The following is a 6114-nucleotide window of genomic DNA, read 5'->3' as shown; positions in this document are numbered from 1 at the left end:
GACCCCTCACTTCCCCTTTCTGCTGAGGTAAGATGGAGACGGCTTATAATATTTGATTCTAATCCAGTTTTTGTCCTCATTTCTGATGTGGGTCATATTTTTTCCAAGGAACATTCCATAGAAGCAATATGGCCGTCATATTGCCAACACGGTACTCAGTAGTTTTACTGTTTTAATATAATTAAAACAGGGAGAGATTTGCTTGTTTATAGTTAGTATAGGTATTCCAGAACATATATACAGTATATATCCAACTGAACTAACAGTCCTTCTGAGGACTAATCCAGCTGCATATAATCAGTACTAGGCAGGAGTTAGGCAGGCAGGCAGTGTATGTGGCAGACTGCAGTGCATATAGCGCATGAGGGTCCATTGAACGTCCTGTCTGCTGCTTCTGTAAAAATTACAGATAGTTGTAGACATAACCCCAGATATCAGGGGCAAGGGCAATTTTTTTTTTTATCTTAATCCTGGTTATTTGCTTAAAAAGCAATCCAGAGTACACCATTTTTCTGCTCCATTTGCTTGGTAACACTGCAGAATACAGCCAGATCTGTTTCATATTTCAGCAATAAAAATCCAGAAATTTGAACTGAACGTGGAAAATATTGGCCTCCTTTTCCATTAAGTTGCAGTGTGTCGGTCAAGCTATTCACACTAGAATTAGTAAATTACAGGCCTGCTATTTAAAACCGTGGTTCTCTGTCAGACATATCACCTATAACAGTGTTCCAAAATTAGCCATTTCTTCCATTTTCATTTTGTTGCAGTGTTTCAGTCAAGCTATTCCCAGTCGGTCTCTGTGTAGAATAATATTAGTAAATTACAGGCCTGCTATTTTGTCAGACATATCACATATAACTGCGTTCCAAAATCAGCCATTTCTCGTGAATGTGGAAAATATTGTCCTCCATTTAAAATGGGCAAGGTGTGTGGCAAGGGACGGGGAAGTGGACGTAATGGTGATGGTGCATTCAGAGGACGTGGCCGTGGGCAAGCTGAAATTGTGCCACAACAAACACCCACATCTTGTCGCTCGACCTTCCTGTCCCAATTACTAGGCGATCACAGTACACCACTATTGAACCCAGAGCAGTGTCAAAAGGTTATTGGTTGGATAGCAGATAATGCTTCCAGTCTCTTTGCCACCACCACCACCCTGTCTTCCACACGGTCAAGTCTCAGTAGCCGTGAGTCTGGATCGCATATTCCTCACCCTGAATCTCCTTCGTCTCACCATGCCGAGTGCCCGGAGACAACTGATCCCACACTTGGACACTCAGAAGAGCTGTTCACTTTTCCATTTGTAGATTCGGGCCTCTTGCCCGGCCATCTTCAAGCGAGTGAAGAGGAGAACGCGTGTAGCGGCCCAAATATTGGCGCAGCCACGGTCACACGAAGGCAACAGTGGGAAAGTGCAATTACTGTCACAAGAGGTGGATGATGATGATGATGATTGTGAGGAGCTGCCCATTTTCTAAAGACTATGATACTTTTTTCCAGCAATGGACCACCATTTTTGTTAATATTATTATTGTGTTTTATTAGTGATTTACTTGTCATGTTTTATATAGTTCTGCTAACTTGTCAGTGTGTACACTAGATTCACTTGTAAAATGTCCAGCATTCCACTAATCTGTATCTCAGGACATCTTTATCTCAGGAGTCCATTGTTTCAACAGCCAATGGTCTCATTAGTTGAGTTTGGATTGAGACTCAGAGGAGCCGTCATCACAGGGGGTCTTACATCCTTTCTCAAATGAAGGCTTCTAGAATATTCTTCATTGTTTTTGGCTTACAGTGAATGCTTGAGTGGGAGGGTGATCACTTCTGTGTTGGGAGGGGGCTGACCCCAGAGATGTAGAGGAAAGACATGTGTTAGTGGGGGTTAGTTGATGGAAGGACACTGAAGGGATAGGACCTATGGCTGTGGACGTGGAGCTGATGGATGGATGGCTTATGGAGTGTTGGAGCTCAGTTATCAACTGATCCCAGGTTGAGAACTTAAGGACTGAGAGAACTGTATTTTGGCCATTTACTTGGAATTGCTGCATTACCATGGATGTAATTAATAAAATATTGTTGCATCGATAACCTGCTTAGGTGATTACTTACAACCCACAACCGCACATCTTTACAAGTGGTGGCAGCAGTGGGATCACCTATCTCTGGAGAGCATACCAGGGAAAGTTACCGAGCGGTGACTTGGCAGAAGAGATGACGGAGGATGTACCAACTGAGTTGAGGAGGATGCTGGACGCGCTAGGAGAGCGGGCCACGGAGATGGAGCGGGCGGCAGTGTTAAACAAATTGCTGGGTGTGCATGTAGCGATACCCCCACCCGCCCCAGTGCAGAGGACAGTGGATAACAGGAGAGAGGGGCCTACATCTTTAAGGTACCGGGATATACCACAGTTCAATGAGGACACCTCGGATATTGATGAACATCTCCGGTTATTTGAGAACCTCTGCCTGCTGCATGAGGTGTCAGTCAGTGACTGGTCCAGATTTTTGAGTGTTGGCCTGACCGGAAAAGCAAGAGAAGCTTTTAATAACCTGTCTTCTGGGGATCAGAGATGTTACTCTACCATTCGCAGTGCATTACTAGAGAGGTATGCGGTCACGCCGGAAACCTACCGGAGGAAGTTTCGGGAGACTGACAAGCCCGCTGCACACACACATCGGGAGTTTGCCAACACGCTACGTATGGCATGCACTCGGTGGATAGAAGGACTGAGGGCTCGGGAAGCAGAACATGTAATGGATATAGTCATGCTGGAACAATTTATGTCAAAGCTCCCAGGTAATTTGAAAGAATGGGTGGCAGATAGAAAATCACTCAGCCTGGATGAGGCTGCCAGATTGGCTGATGATTGGTCTGCTAATCGACCCGGGCAACGTGGAAGTACAGCCCCAGTGAGTCAAGAACAGGATTTTACAGGGAGGCAATCGAGACCCATAGATCGGCCAGATGAGGAACTGCAGGGAGTTCAGACTTCACAAAGAGGGGGAGGCTGCCCAAGCCCCCAAGTACGGCCCGTGTTGGGGCAAGGAAGGCTTAACTGCCATAACTGTGGATGCATGGGACACTTTGCCAGGGAATGCTGGGAACGTTCTAGCCCACATCCCAACCTAGGACGAGGATTGGTGTGCCACTGGGCCAATGTCGTAACCCAAAGCCAAAGACCGGTTCTCACTGCTTCAGCCGAGAGAGAGCGGCACTATCTGCAGACTAACCCCCCACCCGTGGTGAGTAATACACAAAATGCCATGACTGTCACAATGAAGGAATGCAATCTGGGGGAGGGCAATTACATCAGGGAGGAGGCCCAGGGACTTCAGAACACTGGATCTACCCTCACCCTGGTCAGCCCAGATACTGTCCCCCCAGAGCTCCCTTTACAAGGCCGCCAAGTGACAACCCCCCTATCTGGGTGTCAGCACTCTGGGGTTGGTCGCAATGTATACAAGTTTGGTTCGCATTGGGCACGTGTGGAGTTTCCCAGGACAAACCGGGGATCAGGAGGGGGATATGGAGGACCCCGCAGAAAGGACAGACCCCTGATCCAGCGAACAAAATACAGAGTCCTTGTCTCAGGGCTTCCCCCATCGGGAAGTTGGCAGGATCTGAAAGACCATATGAGAGAAGCTGGAGGTGTCTATTACACTGATGTATACAAGGGTGGAATGGGGATTGTGGAGTATATTCGCAAGGACGACATGGAATATGCTTTGAGGAAACTGGATGATACAAAGTTTCGTTCTCATAAAGGCGAGACTTCTTACATTCGTGTCCGTGCTGAAAAAATGGGGGAGGTATGTGAGGAGCTGCCCATTTTCTAAAGACTATGATACTTTTTTCCAGCAATGGACCACCATTTTTGTTAATATTATTAGTGTTTTATTAGTGATTTACTTGTCATGTTTTATATAGTTCTGCTAACTTGTCAGTGTGTACACTAGATTCACTTGTAAAATGTCCAGCATTCCACTAATCTGTATCTCAGGACATCTTTATCTCAGGAGTCCATTGTTTCAACAGCCAATGGTCTTATTAGGTGAGTTTGGATTGAGACTCAGAGGAGCCGTCATCACAGGGGGTCTTACATCCTTTCTCAAATGAAGGCTTCTAGAATATTCTTCATTGTTTTTGGCTTACAGTGAATGCTTGAGTGGGAGGGTGATCACTTCTGTGTTGGGAGGGGGCTGACCCCAGAGATGTAGAGGAAAGACATGTGTTAGTGGGGGTTAGTTGATGGAAGGACACTGAAGGGATAGGACCTATGGCTGTGGACGTGGAGCTGATGGATGGATGGCTTATGGAGTGTTGGAGCTCAGTTATCAACTGATCCCAGGTTGAGAACTTAAGGACTGAGAGAACTGTATTTTGGCCATTTACTTGGAATTGCTGCATTACCATGGATGTAATTAATAAAATATTGTTGCATCGATAACCTGCCTAGGTGATTACTTACAACCCACAACCGCACATCTTTACAATGATGATGAGACACAATTGCCAGAAAGTCAAGAGGAGGACCAGGGTGCAGAAGTGGACAACAAGGTGGTAAATGATATAGTAACTGACCCAACCTTGCAGGGGGACATTCTGAGCATGGACAGCAACATACGGGAAGGGATGCATAGGACCACAACAGGCAGGAAAAAGCAGTATGGTGACTGCAGACAAGGCGGGAAAGCGTTCCTCATAACGCCAACACGACGGAAGTTGTCAGCACAACTGTTAGGTCTTCCCGAGTCTGGTTGTTTTTTAAAGACTCTGCAGATAACCCCAAAAAGGCCATTTCTACCACCTGCCAGGCCAGCTTCAACTAGCAGCCTGACCACCACCAGCATGATCAGGCACATGGCAGAAAAGCACCTGACTAAGTGGGCCGAACCCCAGGGTCTAGAAACAGTGGCTGCGGGTGACACCACTGCTTTTTCCGCTGTTGTGCGTGCACGCCAATCCCCCCGTCCATGGCGCATGTCAAGATGCCTCCCGCCATGCACGTGTCTTGCACACTCTCAACTAACACCATCAGCAAGCACGTCCTTGTCCCAGTGCTGCGTCGTTTCCCCTACCCCAGTCCTTGAAACGCAAGCGCAAATACACAGCCAATGCCCCACAGACCACACTACTAAATTCACACATTTCTCGACTGCTTGCGCTAGAAATGTTGTCTTTTTGACTCGTGGAGATGGAAGCTTTCTGCAACCTTATGGCAGCGGCCGTTTCTTGGTACTCAGTCCCCAGCCGCCACTATTTCTCCCGGTGTGCCATCCCCGCATTACACGAGCACGTGTCCCACAACATTAGCTGTGTCCTCAACAACGCAGTTACTGGGAAAGTTAACCTAACCACGGACACGTGGACAAGTGCTTGGGGGCAGGGACAGTACACCTCGCTGACGGCGCACTGGGTTAATATAGTGGAAGCCGGGACCCAGTCGGATCTTGGGACGGAACAAATCCTCCCGACGCCGAGGATTGCAGGCCCCGGGTCTGTCAGGGTTGCCCCCACATTTTACAGCTCCTGCACCTCCTCCTCTTCAGCCTCCATCTCCGAAATGACCACATAAGTTGCAAGCTGGAAGCAATGCAGCACTGCTTCGGCCAAGCGGCAACAAGCTGTGCTGAAGCTAATATGCTTAGATGACAAGGCTGAAGAGGTGTGGGCAGCTCTGAAAGAGCAAGCAGATCTGTGGCTGACATCGCTGACCCTACAGCCAGTCATGGTTGTGTGAAACAATGGCCAGAACCTGGTGGCGGGTCTGAGGTGAGGCGAGCTCACACACGTACCATGCCTGGCCCATGTTTTTAACCTCGTGCTTCAGCGGTTTCTCAAAACCTACCTGGATCTGTCAGATCTGCTTGTCAAAGTACGCTTCCTGTGTGCCTATTTTAGAAGGTCAGCTACAGCTTCCGCCGCCCTTGCCATGCTTCAGCAGCGTTCGTAGCTTCCAACTCACCGGCTGATCTGCGATGTCCCCACGCATTTGAACTCTAAATTGCAGATGTTGAGAAGTATTTGTGAGCAGAAGAGGGCAGTTGTTGACTACCAGCATCACAAGGTTATCGGTAATCAGGTCAGACTCCACAGATAAGACTTCA

At 47.8% G+C, this 6114-nt stretch overlaps 3 protein-coding genes across 4 annotated transcripts in view; 2 read left to right on the top strand and 1 right to left on the bottom strand.

The window, feature by feature from the left end:
• The window catches only part of LOC141201484 (gastrula zinc finger protein XlCGF66.1-like), a 306294-nt gene that overhangs the window by 23481 nt on the left and 276699 nt on the right, over positions 1–6114 (top strand). The gene's annotated exons all lie outside the window — the stretch shown is intronic.
• The window catches only part of LOC141201473 (uncharacterized), a 323215-nt gene that overhangs the window by 288615 nt on the left and 28486 nt on the right, over positions 1–6114 (bottom strand). The window lies entirely within an intron of this gene.
• LOC141201446 (uncharacterized) overlaps positions 1–6114 on the top strand; it is a 32066-nt gene that overhangs the window by 3542 nt on the left and 22410 nt on the right. The gene's annotated exons all lie outside the window — the stretch shown is intronic.

The sequence above is a fragment of the Phyllobates terribilis genome, unplaced genomic scaffold, assembly GCF_046119375.1.
Source record: "Phyllobates terribilis strain yellow unplaced genomic scaffold, ASM4611937v1 Scaffold_116__1_contigs__length_5312468, whole genome shotgun sequence".
NCBI lineage: Eukaryota > Metazoa > Chordata > Amphibia > Anura > Dendrobatidae > Phyllobates > Phyllobates terribilis.
Note: the sequence above shows the minus strand (reverse complement) of the source record. Positions and strands in the feature narration are given on the sequence as shown.